The following is a 19,090-nucleotide window of genomic DNA, read 5'->3' on the forward strand; positions in this document are numbered from 1 at the left end:
TTCTTGTCGCTGAATGAACACATATCCCCCACAGCCACGCCCCAAAATCTAGTGGAAAGCCTTCCCAGAAGAATGGAGTGCATCATAACAGTAAACGTTGATTAAATCTGGAATGAAAATGTTCAACAAGCACATATGGGTGCGATGGTGAGGTGTCCACAAACATACATTTTGGCCATAGAGTGTATATCAGAACTGAATCATTTTGTACGTTAATCTTACCCTTAGCAAAGACTTCATGTTCATCTGAAAGCAGGTGTTAGTTCTGGTAATAGGATTTAAAAAAACAAACAAAAAAATGTTTTGATCCATATAGAAACCGGCGTGGGGGTGCAAACTTTTGCACTCATCTGTATGTACAGAGAGATATTTCTATCAGCTTTATATAATTGTATCAGCTTTCTGCTCTCGACCTCTACAATGATGCTCGCTTCAGGGCATCTAAAGGGTCATGTAGCAAACATCTCCAGTGGTGTCCACACACTAAGCATGAACTTCAGCTTGTCCTCATTTTGTAGATTTTCAACCTACACACAGAGTTTTTTTTTTGTTTTTTTCCCCGACAGTAGTAAAGGTCTGATACGTGGTATTCGCTCAGATACATCGTGTAGTGGCAGAAAATGCAGACGTCCTGTTTTATTATTTTTTACTCGCAGCTCTAGATGGATGGCGTGAAAATACTTGTAACCTTTTGATAGGAAAGCCCGTGATAATATCGGCGCTGGATTTGGAGCTCCGTCCTTCGCGAGCGCACGAGTATAAATGGTTCAAGCCACAAAGTGAGTGCACTAAAGAAGCTCTGGGCTTTCTCATGTGCAAAATGAACCTGGAATACAGTGGATTATTGATATATTCTATATTATTAATACAGTGGTGCAGCGATTACAATAATGGCCGATACTGGAGAGGATTATATTCAGGTCATGGATGACTTCCACCTTAACGAGTCAGGTTCTTCATTTTTTTTATATAACTAGCCGCTATTGTACTAGAGCCATACAGCTCCTTTTTATTTATGTGGGTGGGGCAAAAATAACAATATTAAACCTCTCTAAATAAAAAAAAAAAAACTACTATAAAGAGCACTAAACTGAACAAAGTCAGTATTTGGTGTGGCAACGCTTTGCCTTAAATATGCCTCAGTCCTCTCAGGTGCATTGTGTGCAGTTCTATGAGAAGATTGGCTGGTAAGATTTCTTTTCAGCGAATCCCTGACAGGCAGCATGAAGGTTTTGTGTGAAAAGTGGTCTATTATATAATAAGTCCATCCATCTTCTATACCACTTATCCACTTCAGGGTCACGGGGAACCTGGAGTCTATCCCAGGAAGCATCAGGCACAAGGCGGGGTACACCCTGGACAGGGTGCCAATCCATCGCAGGGCACACTCACATACACACCCATTCATACGATATGGAGGAAACCGGAGTACCCGGTGGAAACCCTCACAGCACGGGGAGAACATGCAAACTCCGCGCACACACAGGGCCACGGTGGGAACCCCCGACCCTGGAGGTGTGGGGCGAACGTGCTAACCACTAAGCCACCGTGCGCCCTCTTATATAAGTTATTTTCTTTATTGACATACAAATATTTTTCTGTAAATGCCATGGAAGAAATGACTCGAAGCTACTAATACATAATTAAACATTACAAATGTCAGCTGGTTTCATTTCCTGCAGTTCCAGATAGTCCAGATGGATGAATGGACAAATAAGTTCTGATATCTGATTTGACCAGTAAAGGTTTTCTGATGACCAAATGGCAAAAACACAGTTCCCCCCCCCCCCCCCCCCCCAACTGGAATCGTTATCACTGCGGACATTTTGAGAGTCGATATCTGCTTACAGACCTAATACCTGAAAAGTGTCATCGGGGTCCGTCTACCTGCAATCGTCACTTCGTATAATAGCTGCTGTAAGGCCATCGTGGATGACCCCACGATCTCAACCCTCTCGTGGATCTTCACCCTCCTGCCATCTATCAGCACATCCATGCTACCACCAGCATATTTCTGTCGTTTGTATATTTATTGTTCTGAGTATACTGTTGTGGGTATTTATTGTGCTGCACTGTCGTGTATTTGCACTTTATGTAGTCTTTTGTACTGTACTGTATAAAAGTCACCTAAACAAAAATATTTCTGTCGTTTTGGTTAAATATATTTGTTTTCTTAAAGTAGAGATGTACAGTGGATATAAACGGTCTACAGTTGCAATCAAAATGATTCAGCTACCACTGAAAATCGGGTTTATTGTCAAAATGTACAGATTTTCAGCTGTTTGCGATGAACAAATCAATTTATTCAATTGAATGAATCAATTTAAAAAGCGCATCAGCAAAAGCACACCATACCCATGGTGAAGCATGGTGGTGGCAGCATCATGCTTTAGGACCGCTTTTCTGCAGTCCTAAAGACATGAATTCATATGAGAAAATATATATTTGAAGTATATTCCCATTGATATTTTACATTTCTTTAGTACACCTCGGTGACTAGGAACAGGAAATTGTTCAACCACGACTTCCTGTTTCACAGGGGTATAAATATGAGGTAACACACAGGCTAAATTCCCTTCGTCATTCATAACAATGGGTAAGGCCGAGGAATATAGCTGTGAGATGTGATAGATTCATATTTATGGAATGACCACTATTGTCCTGTAGATCTGATCACCCTGTTTACATCCAATCACGAGGCATCGGACCTGAAAACCAAGTGTGTATGGAGTGTGTAACGAGAGCGCGTATTGATAGAGTGTGTGAAATGCGTCGGCAGGTCATTTCCCTCCCGTACAGCAGGCACTCGCTGCACACTCCGAGCTCTGGTGGCAGCTACGGATGCTGCTTCTGCGTTCTGCTGAATAAGGAGCTCTCGCTCACTCCATTATTCCAGGTATTTCACGCCATTTCAATATCGGCCTCCAGAGACGAGCACCTTGTCCCGGCGCCTGGCTGAGATCCTCTCCAAAACCTCTCACGAATTCTCTTTACTCACGCTCTCTGCCTCTGATGAGAGCTTTCCGCCGCCGTAGAGTGTCCGATTTCACAAACACGTTCATATCTATTAGATCCTGATTCATGATCACTGAACATATTGTTGTTGTTTTGTTTTTTCTTAAAGGTATGCTGCAATTACATCGTACTCACCTTTATCAAATTAATTAGTGTTCCAAGCAGAAAAACCGACCGATTTTAAGTACAAAGTCATCAGTTTGCTCCAGCAAATGAAAGCATAGAGCGAATTCACAAAGGAATAAAGCAACTCATCTTAACATATATCTTCAGGTAGGAGCTATAGATCAAAGAGGTCTGAAGCGGCCTGGATCATTAGTCAAGAGACGGAAATAAATGGGAACTGTGTGTGTTTTATTACCTTGTGGAATATGGAGAAATGGAGGCGTGTTTATTCCAAAACATCATCTACTGGAGTATTATTTTGCCTTAGAGTACTGTAGCTCGAAGACAGCACAAGAGGCTCGCAGGTAAAGAACATTGTCTGACACAAATGATCCCAGAGAACTTTTATTTCTTATAAAGCTGATCTACACACATTTTTAATCAGTTTATGTCAAAAGTCCCAAGTTATTCCAAGAGCATATCGGATAACATCTGGATTTGCAGCTGCACCACTGTCAGGGCTGTTGTTATAGAGAATGAATCAAAACCTTTTGCCAAATTAGTGCATTACTACCCACGTCCGTATGCTAGCATGCAATTTCGTACTTAGCATTGTGACTGTGTGTTTGTCTAACTTTTAATCCGCTTAAAATTTGACATATGGGTTGCAATTACACTTTATGAATCCTAACAGAAGCATCAAGTGACGAGGGCATGTTCCAGAAATGTTCCATCTCTCTCTCTCTCTCTCTCTCTCTTTCTCTCTCTCTCTCTTTAGACCACCTGTTTCGAGCAGTTCTGGAGACGTGAGCTTGAAAACAAGCCTAAGTGGTTATAACAGAAGCGAAATCAATCCCCCAATAGTGCATTAGGAGATGCGAATCCCAGGCCTGATTGAGCAATCGGAGGGAATCAGAACTCGCTCAGGCTGACACGGATCAGGTTTGGCACTTCTAATTCAGAGTGTGATTCAGAGCAGGAAATGATGTAATCAAGGCAGCTGCTGTCACCTTTCATTTCCTCGGAGTCTGTCGCTTGATGCCTCGGAGCGTCTGGGACTTACTGAAGTGTTCACAAACATGTTTAAGAGACAGACAGAATCGGGGTCTTTATTTGATCCTGACTTTATTATCAAAGTGTGTATGCAGAGAGTTGAAAGGACCGATGTTCAAAAATCCGTTCACAATCTCTGAAAACTCGAGCGAGGATTCAAACGAGCCGCACGGATCAAAGTTCTGTCAAGCCACAAAGCTTCGAGCCTTCACTGCTCACCGCGGTTGGTCTGTAAGCTTAAACGCAGATTATTATCATCTTAAAGCATTCAGGTCAAGCAGGTCAGGAGATATACAGTAGGTATGGAATAGGTGGAATGACGTGGAGTTGCTGTTCCCACTCACACAAAATTGGTTATTTTCCTATAACAGCACATCCTGAAGCGTGTTATTTTTATTTTTCATTTATTTAATGCTGTCGAACGTCCATGAGACAACTTAGTTCTTGTTCGCACTTACGTTATAGCAGACATAAACAGTCGTTCCTTCAAAAGCCTGCTTTTTTCTCTCTCTCTCTCTCCTGGAATTAATATACGGTACGGAATTAAGTGTGTCAAAAGTATTGTCACGTTACTGAGACATTAGTATCGTGAATAGTAGAAGTCCTCCTGAAGACTCTCTTCAATGATGCACTGACATTGGAGACTCTTTCCATAAACATAACAGCCAATCATTGATGCACCATTGTTTCCAGTGACCAATTACTGATCACCATTGTTCTAAGGAACCAATCGCTGACACCAGTGTTCCCAATGACTAATCATTGATCAACATTGTTTTCAACAACCAATCACTGATCACCATTGTTTCAAATGGCCAATCACTATCACCAGTGTCCCCAATGACCAATGACTGATCACCAGTGTTCCCAATGACTAATCATTGATCACCAGTGTTCCCAACGACCAGTCACTGATCACCACTGTTTCCAATTACCAATCACTGATCACCAGTGTTCCTACAGTCCAATTACTGATCACCAGTGTTCCCAATGACTAATCATTGATCAACATTGTTCCCAACAACTAATCACTGATCACCAGTACTCCTAATGACCGATCACTTATCACCATTGTTTCGAATGACCAATTACTAATCACCATTATTCCCAAAACCAATCACTGATCACCAGTGTTCCCAACGACCAGTCACTTATCACCACTGTTTCCAATTACCAATCACTGATCACCAGTGTTCCTGCAGTCCAATTACTGACCACCAGTGATCACAGTGACTAATCATTGATCAACATTGTTCTCAACAACCAATCACTGATCACCAGTGTTTCAAATGACCAATAACTGATCACCTGTGTTCACACCTTTTTTGCTTTTAGTTTTTCGACCATCAACCATAAATTCACTAATTTGCTTTCAGGAAATATTAAAATCTTCAGCTCTTCTTGTCTATTTTTTGTCCAAACTTCATGACTTAAGTTTGATACTCCGTTCTTTACATGATATTTTCCTATTCATGGGATTCTGGCACGCAGCAGGAGCTTCTATATTATCACCGACATCTTCTATTAATTGCCGTAGCTAAACACAGCGCACACGTCCGCATACATCTCCATTCATTACACTCGTCGTCTGCATACACACGCTCCGAAACAAGTCTCATTAACAATTTCTCTGCTTAAATGGAGACATAATTTAAGATTTTAATACACTTTCACTCCCTGTAGTCTTGTTTATGGAGAGTGTGTACGTGGAGGTGTTCAAGGTGACTCATTAATCATATTCTAAGAATTCAGTCCGTTAACTCTTTTTTAAGATAAATAGATCCGTCCATCCATCTATCCACCGATCCTTCCGTACATTCGGCTATCCACCCACTCAGCTATACTGTACATTCATCTATCAATCCTTTTATCTAACCATTTATCTTTCAGTCCACCCATTCGCCAATCCATCCATCCATTTTTCCATTCCTCTATCTATCTATTCATCCATAAATCATTTAAACTTTATTTTGTCTTATGCACTCTTAGAAGTAAAAAGTGGTTCAATCTAAAACCCTAAATAGATTTGCAGTTTGTTCCTCTGGGGAACCTTTGAAGGTTCTAAAACAGAGTAGTTCCCTTTTAGAAAGGGTTCCAAAAAGAACCCCTTTAGAATGATAAGAACTCTCAGAAACCCCGTTGTACAGGCGATTTACAGATTTAACCGTATTTCTATGGATATCTAATTTGTCTCTTTGTCCACGCATTCTCCAATCCATCCATCCAGCCATCGACAGTGGTGCTTGAAAGTTTGTGAACCCTTTAGAATTTTCTATAGCTCGACGTGAATACGACCTAAAACATAATCTGACTTTCTAAAAGCAGACGAAGAGAACCCAATGAAACAAACGAGGCAAAAATATTATACTTGGTCATTTATTTATTAAGGAAAATGACCCGATATTACATATCTGTGAGTGGCAAAAGTATTTGAACATCTAGGCTTAGCAGTTCATTTGAAGGTGATATCGGAATCCGGGGTTTTCAATCAATGGAATGACGATCAGGTGTGAGTGAGTGAGTGAGAGTCCTGTTTTATTTATAGAACGTTTATTTATAGAATGTTTGTGGGAGTGTCTCATGGCACGAGTTGTTGATGTTCATCAGGCTGGAAACGGTTACAAAACCGTCTCTAAAGAGTTTGGAGTCCACCGATCCATCTGTTCATGCGTCCAGTGATCTATTCCTCAATCCACCCATGCATCCATCCATCTATATATCAATGCACTCGTCCATCATTTGTATATCCGTCCGCCCGTGCATCCATCCATATGTTCATTGTTCAATCCACCCATTCAGCCACTAATCAATCTTTTTTAAACGCACGTAGTCGTGCTGCTGTTCTCGCTCTCACAGTCTCACAGCAATGAGTCTCTATAATGGACAATTCTGCTTGAAGAACATCTGATTACGTTTTGATCCCAGGCAGCGAAAGTAAACCTGTACTGAATGCAAATTATACATAAACCCTCGTATGCGACGGGACCAGATGTTTAGTTCTTCCTGTATTACCACTCAGATCGAGGAAGCAATTTCAGCCCACAGCTTCTGATTATACGTCACATTCTGTATTAAAACATTCGGTTTCATACCAGTGCGCAGACACACGCCGACAAACACGAAGCTTCAGCCAGGAGCCGTGAAGTGCTACCCGTTTAATAAAGCTGATGGACTTCAGCTTTATTCCAGCAGTGCAGGAACCACAGATATGTTTCAGGTCAGTTGAGGGAAGAGGAATTAATAAAGCAAAAGCGGCCCAGAAGCTTGCGAGAGCTTTTTTATTTTTATGTCAGCCCCCTCCTCCTAAATGTGTCGTCTGGATTTAGAGGCAGTAAACATGATTTGTTCGGTCCGAGCCGCGGTAAAGCGTAGCTCCTGCATTTTTCTCCAAGGCGTTGTTCCGCTCGACATTCCAGACGCATAGGCGTGCAGACGAGTGTGGCGTTCGCTCTATAGAAGAGTGAAATCAGACGCATCCGTTCAACACTTTGAACCCGTTCAGCACCCTCTCTCCGTTTCTTTCTCTCTCCTTTTCTCCCCCTCTTTAATTCGTGACACCGCGTCGTTCATGGAAACGTCTGATTAAGTGACAAAACTGTAATCACTTACTGATTACCCTCATCTTTCCTCTTCTTGTTTTTCTCTCGTTATTTTGCAGTTTCCGTCACAGCTCGTTAAAGCTGCCGCCGTGTTAACACGCTGACACAAAATGGCCGCCGTCGTTAATAATTATCATGTAATCCAATGCCTTTTCGTGAACCGGCGTCATTTCTCTCCGATGAAGTGATCAAGTTATGTTGTGTTAAAAAAATAATCGGCTTGCTTTAACATGCCGAGAAGTGCGAAACAAATCAGAAATATGAAAAATAAATAAATAAATAAATAAATCTGAAAACAAAATAACAATATCTTGATTGACAGATGTGTCGTCCAATCAGCGGTAAGTAATCCATTCGCAAAAATTTTTTCCATTTTGTCCTACGTTACATTGTGTTTATAATTTGTTGTTGTTTTTTTTGGGCGGGGATTTGTTTTGCACTACTTGGCCACCGTAGAAATTAGCATGTATCGTATTACTAGCAAACAACAGCGGTCTTGTTTCTTAGCATGTAGTGACTGCTAACCTTGTCACTTGTGGGCGTGGTCTGCCCAAAGCATTTTTGTTGTTGTTGTTGTTTTCATTTTAGGTCTGATGAAAAGCATTAGCAGCTAAAATATACATACATATGTAATTTATACACGCTACTTTTGTTTAAAATGTGCTTGGTTACATCGTGATGCGTCACGCAGTAAATAGGAACTGATTGCTGGTAGGAACTAAAGTCGTGAGTGGGGAATTTTAAGAAATGTCGGACCGCGCACACACCAAACTGATCCGGATAATCATTCTAGCGAACTGTTTGGATTTGTCGCTTTAGCGTGTCATGGCTGATTTGCATACAAATGCTGTCACCTTGGACTGGCACCCTGTCCAGGGTGTACCCCGCCTTGTGCCCGATGCTCCCTGGGATAGGCTCCACGTTCGGCGTGACCCTGAAAAGGAGTAGAAGATGGATGGATGGATGCTGTCACGTTGTCACATGCTGCTATCGCTGTCACACATGTACGTCCAAAATGGCGGTCCCTTGTTGCTATCTTAATGCGCAGCCATGAACACAATGGTGTGTGATTGTTTTATTTATGCTTGTTCAGGAAAAATTGGCGCTAATATCTCATGCTTGAATATTTTTCCAACACAAAATGGGATTTTAAAAAAAAAAAAAAAAAATTTCAACACACACTTATTGTAGACCTCACACTCTGGCATGAACATCTTCCAAACCTTGTTTCAGCCTCGTCTGGTTCATGAACATAGCAGCAGGGGTTTTTCTGCATCTGGAGCGAGTGTGTAGCGCTAAAAGGGTCTACAGGGCTTCATGGTGGTGTGTGTGTCAAACAGAGAGAGAGAGATGCGAGAGAGAGATGCTCAGGGACCCATGGGGGAAAATCAATGGAGGTAAAGTGGGAAAATGAGACAAACAGAGGAGACAAACTGCCATTCAGTATGAGGACAGCAGACGCCTGTGTCTCTCTAGTTAAGGGAGATACGGCTGTGTCTCAAATCGCTTATAGAAATCTAGCACACACTCTGAGTGAAGTAGGAGAGGAGGGACACACTCTGCGCATTTATCGATCTATATCTGTCCGTCTTCATACCTGCTTCAAACGTGATATGATATGATATGTTCTTCCATCCATCATCCATCCATCTTCCGTACCGCTTATCCTAAACAGGGTCACAGGGAGACTGGAGCCTATCCCCGGGGACTCGGGATACGAGGCGGGGGACACCCAGGATAGGGTACCGACCCGTCACAGGGCACAATCACACACACACTCATACACTACGGACAATTCGGAAACGCCAGTCATCCTACAGCGCATGTCTTCGGACTGACGGAGGAAACCCCCGAACTCCACACACACAGGGCGGAGACGGGAATCGAACCCCCAACTCCGGAGGTGCGAGGCAAACGTGCTAACCCTCAAGCCATCTTGATATTGATATATGGTGTGATTTTTTTCACACGTAATATTACATAATATTTTTAATATTTTTGTTTGTTTTCCAAATGAGTCAGTTTTCACATTTTTTTTATACGATTCATTTATTTACACGTATAATTTTTGTTTATATATGACTCATATACTTTCATGTAATTATTTTTCGACATGATTCGTTTATTTTCACCCGTGATTTTTATTTTGTACACAATTAATATATTTTACTATGTGATTTTTTTTTTTTTTTTTTTACAATTCATTTTCCACAATTTTTTTTTTTTTTTTTTTAAACGTAATTTTATTTATTTTTATTTGGGATTTGTTTCTTTTCCAAATGAGTCATTTTTTACAAAGATTTTTTAGACACGATTCTTTTATTTCCCCATGTGATTTTTTTCATACGGATCAATCATTTTGACGTGATTTTTTATTTTTTTTTAAACGCGATTCATTTATTTGCACGTATAATTTTTGTTTATATATGACTCATATACGTTCATGTAATTATTTTTGGACCTGATTCGTTTATTTTCACCCGTGGATTTTTTTGGGTAAACCGTTAATATATTTTTACTAAGTGATTTTTTTACACGTTTAATTTATTTCACGTGATTTATTATTTTATTTATTTATTTATTTTACATACGATTCATTTATTTCACTCGTGATTTTTTTTTTTTTTTTGACACAGTCCGTCTATGTTTATGTCTGATTTTGTTCATACGATGAGTTGTGTTCATTTTTGACATGAATTCATCACATATGACTCGCACAACCACGTGAAGGACCCCTGATCGCACGTGAAACGTAGCCTATATTTTTCCATTCTCCTGTTTAAGGAACCGTTTGCAGAGATCATCGCGTCCTGCGTGTTCGGTGCTGATGCGCGGCGTTTTTAAGCGCGTATCCGACTTGCAGCCCGTGATGGATGATTGATGTTTTATTGAGGTTGTTTGTGAGTTCGGTTCTGACCTCGTTCTCTCCCCTTCTGATATCTCACATCCATCTGCCTGTCTCAGTGTGAGACGGACGATCATGGAACACACTGTACTACTGACAAATTCTCTCTTCCTGTCAGTGCTGGCCTGCTGCACTGCTGTAAATTAGGTGGAGATGTGAAATATTAAGCAGCGTTGCTTACTGCACAGCGGGCAAATTTCACATCCCCGACTGCGGCGGTTTACAGAGAGAGAGGAAACGTTCGGCTGTGTGCACGTGACGAACTGCAGACCCCGGGCAGAGGGTGTGACAGGCAGACGAAAGTGTGTTTTCATCAAAATACAAAATGCAGAATTATTGGCACCCTTGAATGCAACGAGTAAACATTACACACAAACAATAAACTTGTATATGTAAAATATGGCACCCGGTCCAGGGTGTACCCCGCCTTGTGCCCGATGCTCCCTGGGATAGGCTCCAGGTTCCCCGTGACCCTGAAAAGGATAAGCGGTATAGAAGATGGATGGATGTAAAATTATTGGCACCCCTGACATACATTTTCATCCTTAAATAAAAGGCTGTAGATTATGAACTAAAGTGCACAGTGTATAGAAAGTGTGCTTCTTCGTTTTCAATGGATTTCTATTAAGTTTATGAATCGGCCTTTAGGTGTAAAAGCGAACAAATCGCTCAACGTGAGCATTGAAATAAGACTTTATTCAGGTGTCGCGTTTAAACTGACACGTGACCGCTCAGTTCTTTTCGACCGTTTCACTCCGAAATCTCGCCTCACGGGTTCGACTCGACCGCTTCGGACGAGTTTATGATATCTGTTATTATATTATATGATATCCGAATTGATGATAATAATGACGTGATACCTGTTGCTGTGAATCTGGGCGTTGTTGCATTTAAGAGATGAAGTGAAAGGATCTAAAACTAAAAAAATAAATAAAAAAAATAAATAAATAACCGAGCAGATGGCGAGTTCCTGCCTGGGAGGATCTACAAAAGGACCCACACAAATAAATTTTTTTTAAAAACAAGAAAAAAAAAATCAAAAGAAGGGCACAGGGGGAAACATGGGTAAACAATTCAAAGGAAACAAACCTTTTAGGTCAGTGTACACATTGAAAAGCGAGTAAACAGAGCGTAGATATGAGCTCTCTCTCACTCTCTCTCTCTCTCTCTCTCTCACTCTCTCTTTCTCCCTCTCTATCCATTTCCTGTGTGCGTATGCGTGTGTGTATCACTATCTGTAACAGACCAAAAATGGAGCTCGGTGTGAGAGATGACAAACAGCATCTCGTTCTCCTCGCAGCAGCACCAGGGTTATTTGACGAGACTAAATCAGGGGTTCCCAAACTTTTCCAGGGCGAGGCCCCCCCAAATGGCATTAACATTTGACCGAGGCCCCCCTTTTGCAAGGTGTCTTTAAAACACATTAAAAATACAGACTTCTGAATATATCCCCCTTTTTTTTAAATTAATAATTACAATTACATCTTACCCCCTGGCGGCCCCTAAAGGGGGCCGCAGCCCCCACTCAGAAAACCACTGGACTAAATGACATCACGGTTGTGAAATGCTACGATTTGATAGCATTCAGGGATAATAAGGCAGTGTATTTGTGTGCAACCTCTCAGAATTAAACAATTCGACATCTTATATCTGTGCATCCTTTCAAGACCTTGAACTTCCACACGGTGGTAATTGGCGCCATTAAAATCATTAATGTGAAGCACTGCACACGGAACGGCTTTTAATGGAAAACACGTAACACTCAATCAGCCGTGGAGAGGACGTGCAATTTGGCACACTCGTCTCTGAAGTCGAGTGGGTTCCTGTCGGATCTGCGCTACACACGTCTAGTAGCTACGCTTCGTGCTGCAAGGGGCCGTTATGTTCGCATTTTTTTAAAAATAATGAGCGTAAATCCATTCGGTCAGATTTCATTTAAACGCACGGCGTATAGCAGAATTCAGCTGATCCTCTGACCCGGCTAGTCGTGTTGACTGTCGATCTAAATCGCGATTTTTTTTTTTTTTGAAAGATCTTCCCAAACAAACAAAGTTTTGAACTCCGAGCCAAGCTATCTCTAGCGATCGTAGATTAATACCGTTAGCAAAAATGAGGTCGTTGGTGCCAAAGCGAGATCGTGTTAGCATTGTGCTCCTCGCAGATTTCCCGATGCTAACGTTTGGTTTTTTGTTCTCTGCCTCGCCAAGTTTGCACGATCGTTTGACCCTTGCTGGCCAATGGTTATAGATTTCTGACTAACCCTGTGGATAGGTCTGCCTAGCTCTCGTCTAATAAAGCTCTTATCTGCACCGTCCTAACCTACGTTACGTGATTTACGTGACAGTAGCAGAATCAGCGGTAGCGTCAAAAAGCTAATCGCTGCCTAAGAAACGACGTTGTATGACATGGCGTGGAAGCCTGAGGTTTGCACCCCTGCAGTTTACAGACACCGGACTTCCATTAAGCCTGAATGAGAACTGTTTTGCCAAATGAAACATATTCTCACGAAGAGCACAGCTTTGGCTTTTTAAGACAAATTGAAATTTAAAAAAAAAAAAAGGTACCGAAATGCAGCGTCCCAATCCGCAGCATGCTTAAAATTCTCTTACAGGTTTCAAAGTCCGTAATTAAAGCAATAAAAACTTAATTCTTCTGTCAGTCTGATTTGCATGGCTATTGACGACTCTTTTGATCCTGTTAAATCAACTCCACACGGCTGTGAGAACTCGACACAAAGGATTTCTGTCAAAGCAGATCGTTCCTGGCGTTCTCTCTCTCCCTCTCTCAGAATTCAGCTGCACTCTGCAACCATTTCATTTTTAGTCCTTCAGTACTTATTGTGTTGGGTTTGTGACTCGGTTCTAGAGAAGGAGGCGTGGCCTCTCTGTCTGTTGGTCTCATCGAAGGAGGCGTGGCCTCTCTGTCTGTTGGTCTCATCGAAGGAGGCATTGCCTCTCTGTCTGTTGGTCTCAGTGAAGGAGGTGTGGCCTCTCTGTCTGTTGGTCTCAGTGAAGGAGGCGTGGCCTCTCTGTCTGTTAGTCTCAGTGAAGGAGGCATTGCCTCTCTGTCTGTTAGTCTCAGTGAAGGAGGTGTGGCCTCTCTGTCTGTTAGTCTCAGTGAAGGAGGTGTGGCCTCTCTGTTTGTTAGTCTCAGTGAAGGAGGTGTGGCCTCTCTGTCTGTTAGTCTTAGTGAATGAGGTGTGGCCTCTGTGTCTGTTAGTCTCAGTGAAGGAGGTGTGGCCTCTCTGTCTGTTAGTCTCAGTGAAGGAGGTGTGGCCTCTCTGTTTGTTAGTCTCAGTGAAGGAGGTGTGGCCTCTCTGTCTGTTAGTCTTAGTGAATGAGGTGTGGCCTCTCTGTCTGTTAGTCTCAGTGAAGGAGGTGTGGCCTTTGTGTCTGTTAGTCTTAGTGAATGAGGTGTGGCCTCTGTGTCTGTTAGTCTCAGTGAAGGAGGTGTGGCTTCTGTGTCTGTTAGTCTCCGTGAAAGACGTGTGGCCTCTGTGTCTGTTAGTCTCAGTGAAAGAGGTGTGGCCTTTGTGTCTGTTAGTCTCAGGGAAGGAGGTGTGGTCTCTGTGTATGTTAGTCTCAGTGAAAGAGGTGTGGCCTCTCTGTCTGTTAGTCTCAGTGAAGGAGGTGTGGCCTTTGTGTCTGTTAGTCTCAGGGAAGGAGGTGTGGCCTCTGTGTATGTCAGTCTCAGTGAAAGAGGTGTGGCCTCTCTGTATGTCAGTCTCAGTGAAGGAGGTGTGGCCTCTCTGTCTGTTAGTCTCAGTGAAGGAGGTGTGGCCTCTCTGTCTGTTAGTCTCAGTGAAGGAGGTGTGGCTTCTGTCTGTTAATCTCAGTGAAGGAGGTGTGGCCTCTGTGTTTGTTAGTCTCAGTGAAGGAGGTGTGGCCTCTGTGTCTATTAGTCTCAGTGAAGGAGATGTGGCCTCTGTCTGTTGATCTCAGTGAAGGAGGTGTGGCCTCTGTGTCTGTTAATCTCAGTGAAGGAGGTGTGGCCTCTGTCTGTTAATCTCAGTGAAGGAGGTGTGGCCTCTGTGCCTGTTAGTCTCAGTGAAGGAGGTGTGGCCTCTGTGTATGTCAGTCTCAGTGAAAGAGGTGTGGCCTCCCATTACTTAAAATTAATACTTTGTTCAAAATTAATTTTGCACAAAACTAAATCACAGAATAATGCACTGTTTTATATTTGTCTTGTTTTTACTCATAGGTTAATATAAATATATTTGATACATTAGGATGCTGATTCCATATATCTCTGAAGAAGATTTCACACTCCTGGAGGAGAACTTATGAAGAGAACATGTGCACTCTGAGCATTTAATTTCTTTCATATACAGATATATCAGGTCTTTACGCAGTGACAGTCCATTTCTCTGTGAAAAAGATTCATTCCTATTTCCCGTTCTTTATTCTCCGAAGACCTATTTAAGGAAGGTTTTCTGTCAGGAGATATTTATATTAAAATTCCCTTTGGATCTCTGCCCTACATGTGCTACACAAATCCTCTTCAGCAGAGCAGTCCACGTAAATCTGTCTAAAGATATGTACTTTTAGTAACACACTCGGTGTTCAGCGCGCGCTCACACTCGTACACACTGCCTTTATCTGTGTTCTGCCTCCAGACGCGACTTCCTGCTGCCTCAGGTGAAAGAGTGAAGGAATGACAGGATGGAGAGAGAGAGGGACACTCACTTCAAGAGGCTTTTGGACACTGATAAAGAATCTGACCCGAGTGACACACACACACAGCTGTAAGGCCACACACACACACACACACACACACACACACACACATTGCTACAGCAGGGGAAAATGTTACACGCTGACATTTCTTTGTAATCAAAGGAATAGAAAGATTGCAGCAGCGGGTCACATATGTAACGAATCAGTCCGAGACAATCATAAAATCTAAAAACTTATTCGGAAAACTGATTATTTACCCAGAAAAATATGTTTTGGCCAAATAAGTATGTTACACAAGATGTCAAACTTTGGAACACACTACCACTAAATATATTTCGTATAAATGAGACTTTATGTTATGTATTAATAATTATTTCAAATTATAATCTTTTTTAACTTTTTTATTTAAAAAAAATTTAAAACTTCAATTATACCAATGATTATATATATATATATATATATATATATATATATATATATATATATATATATATATATATATATATATATATACTGTATGTTTATGTATGTAATATATAACCTTTTGCTATATTAAAAAAAATAACACTAGTAGTATTCCAGTTCTGTCAGAGATGAATGACAGCGAAATGTGAATTTTATAATTTAAAAAATAATAATGATTTGAAAAGTTTGACCATGTGATTGTGGTAATTCTGACTAACGTTTCAGTTAGCATTCGCTTAAACATTAGCATAGATGTGTCACCTTAAATTTTGTTTAAGTAGCGTTCGACAAAAAAAAAGTAGATATGAGATTAAAGAAAAAAAAATCCCACGTGTAAATGAAGACATACGGTATATACGACATGTGACGATGTGTGAAACGTCCTGTAACTAAAAGCCACATTTTATTTGATTGTTCACACATGGAGTTTGGGAAAGTTAAGCTCGGCAAATTCCCCGAATTGTTCATAAAATACAAGATCCCTCACAACTTTGTTGTTAAAAATCCAGTGTGCTGTGTGTGCTGGTTGACTGACTGGCGTTTTCATAGAGCCGATAACTGACGCGAACCGAATTTCCAACAATCCCGAGTGTTCGAGTTTCCGATGGATGTTTAATGGGGACACACGTTGTCCTAGAGAGAACTTTTAAGGCTTCTCTAAGCTTTTCCAGCTTGAAATGAGTAAAAATATCTATAAATACACTCACTAATGTGTTTTTAGGATGATTTCAAAACGGTAAAAAAATAAAAAAATAAAACATGGACACAAAGTTACCTGTACTTAAGATTCTTTCATTTGCTAAGATTGTATTTTCTGCAACTATACCACTTTAGGAACCTGAAAACTAGACTGTTCGACAGCACATAAACGAATGGCTCAGGCTAGAACCAGGAGGGTGTTGGGAAACCAGAAAGAAAGAAAACCTAAGATTTAGCCGTTAACCAGATGCATAGAATACTGGAGAACTAGACAGCTGGGAAAACTAGGAACCGGAACGACATATCAAGACTTCCTGTAAAACAGGAAGTAGCAACTGTATGGACGTAAACAGGAGACGTCTATGGACAACTTGTCGCTTTCCTTTTTTTTTTTTTTTTTTAAATGAATTAATTAATCCAAAACACTGGTATCTTTCCATTCCAAACAAAAATCACTGAACAAAAACGGACCAATCTGAGTGCAATCCAGAATACCGCCATCTCCTTTATTTTTGAGAAGTAAACTTTTAGTATATATAAGTATAGAATATAAGGCATTGTGTTTAAACAGTCAATAGCAGGTTCAGCACTGACCAGGCGAAACCTTTGGATAATTATTCTAAAATGAAAACGCACAGACTGGATTCTTTGGCTTTGTACACGGTAATGAATGTAATTATAGCACCAAGGAGGAGCGGATCCTCTCACTCTGAAACGTTTCGTGAATATAATATCACTCAGAGCCTGAAATGCAGGTGTAGTATAATTACAATGCAGCTGCTAGGTTCAAAATAATCATCTCTGAGGTGCTCTTATGTTGCTAAACTGTATCCACTGATATTACATTTACAAATATCAAATAAATAAGTTGTTGTGTGATGCTTTGTAATGTTTTCTTCCCTTGTTTTTTCTTAGCATGTGATGTATCTGTTTGTGCATGTATAAGATCTGCAAAGTTACAAAGCTCATAGACTCCCACAAAGGGAATTTATCCAATCTAACAGAGAACACTGCACCAGACCTGCCTAAAACACCTCGATCCAAGTCCGGATATTACTTCAAGAAACGTCTACGTCACTATTTGAACTATTAGCATAATCCCGCCCACAGGCAGGCACGAAGAAAGAAGGCGTGGCTTCAGTGAATTGTTCGATGTCGTGGTGATAACCGTGTGTAAGGAGGGGCTTCGGAGAAACCGGAACTCAATCGGAGCATTTCAGGCAGACTGGGAATAGAGGTACTGCAATAATAAAGTAAAGTATGTGAATAATAATGTGTTCTATAAGCATCAAAGCACGTGAACGCATCCTATTTCACCCAGTAAACAAAATAACGAACTTTTTACAAAAAACGTTTCAAACGCATCACGTGACCTCTTTAATCGAATCTATAAAAAGCACATTCGCCCGTACGAAATATCCCACAAGTCACGTGCTCAAGACCCACTCGTATCATCTCAAGCGAAGAAAAGTCTCTCGTTCTTTTTATTTATTTATTTATTTATTTATTTATTTATTTTTATTTTCAATGATCTTGACTGATGAGATCACTTTAAAAGTCCGACCTTGTTATGGAAATGAACGCAGGCTCGATAATTCATATTTGAACGTTAAAAAAAAATAATAAATAAAAAACAACGATATTTAAAGCCCTCGGTCTGCTTTTTTTTAAGCAACTGCTTTCAAAATAAACCTCCAAAACATACTTATATAGTTATAAATCTGCTTTCTTAAAGAACTACTACTTCGACATGACTCGTCTACAGAATCAAGAATCTATCGTTTCATAGGACCTTCTGAACCATGGATGATTACACGAAACATGCTCCTTCACTCCCACAGTGTCTGACCTTTCCATATCAGAGCCTTGGACATTTTTCTATTAGCTTGGAGATCAGGCTGCTTCCCCGCTCTCTCGCTGTGTCTCATCGATATTCCTAACAATAGCTTTGTGTGTGACAGAGATGAATCCGAGCTCTCCTCTCGAACCCTTTACTCCAAGTTCATCTGAAGCATAAAGGAAAATGTTACTGTCGATGTAACGCACACGGAGCACACGTGATGTTCATATTCTCTGATTTATCAACACCGATAAGTTGTAGATACTTGATAATATTACGTTCGTCTGGACGGGTGATGCATTTGTCATCCAAGCTAATAAAAGCTGCTGATGAATGCGTTTGATGTGGACAGGTACAGTGGATAGAAAAAGTCTACACACCCCTGTTAAAATGGCACCATGTCAGGACTTTTCCCGCCCTCAGTGTGAAATTACAACGTATAAAAAAAAAAAAAAAATGACGTGAAAAAACAATCAAAAAAATATTAGGACAAATAGGTGGGGGTGGGGGTGGGGGCGGTGGGGGGGAGTTGGGTGGAGGCGTTACAATACCCTTGTTGAATAAGCATGCACATCCTTTTATAATTGGGGACGTGGCCCTGTTCAGAACGAACCGATCACATTCAATCTCGTGTTTAAAAGTAATCATTATACAGCTGTCAATCAAGGAAATTATTCTGATTAACCCCAAATAAAGACCAGCCGTTTCTGTTGGATTTTCTTCACATCTTCTT

Source organism: Ictalurus furcatus, chromosome 16 (assembly GCF_023375685.1).
Source record: "Ictalurus furcatus strain D&B chromosome 16, Billie_1.0, whole genome shotgun sequence".
In the NCBI taxonomy this organism is placed as follows: domain Eukaryota; kingdom Metazoa; phylum Chordata; class Actinopteri; order Siluriformes; family Ictaluridae; genus Ictalurus; species Ictalurus furcatus.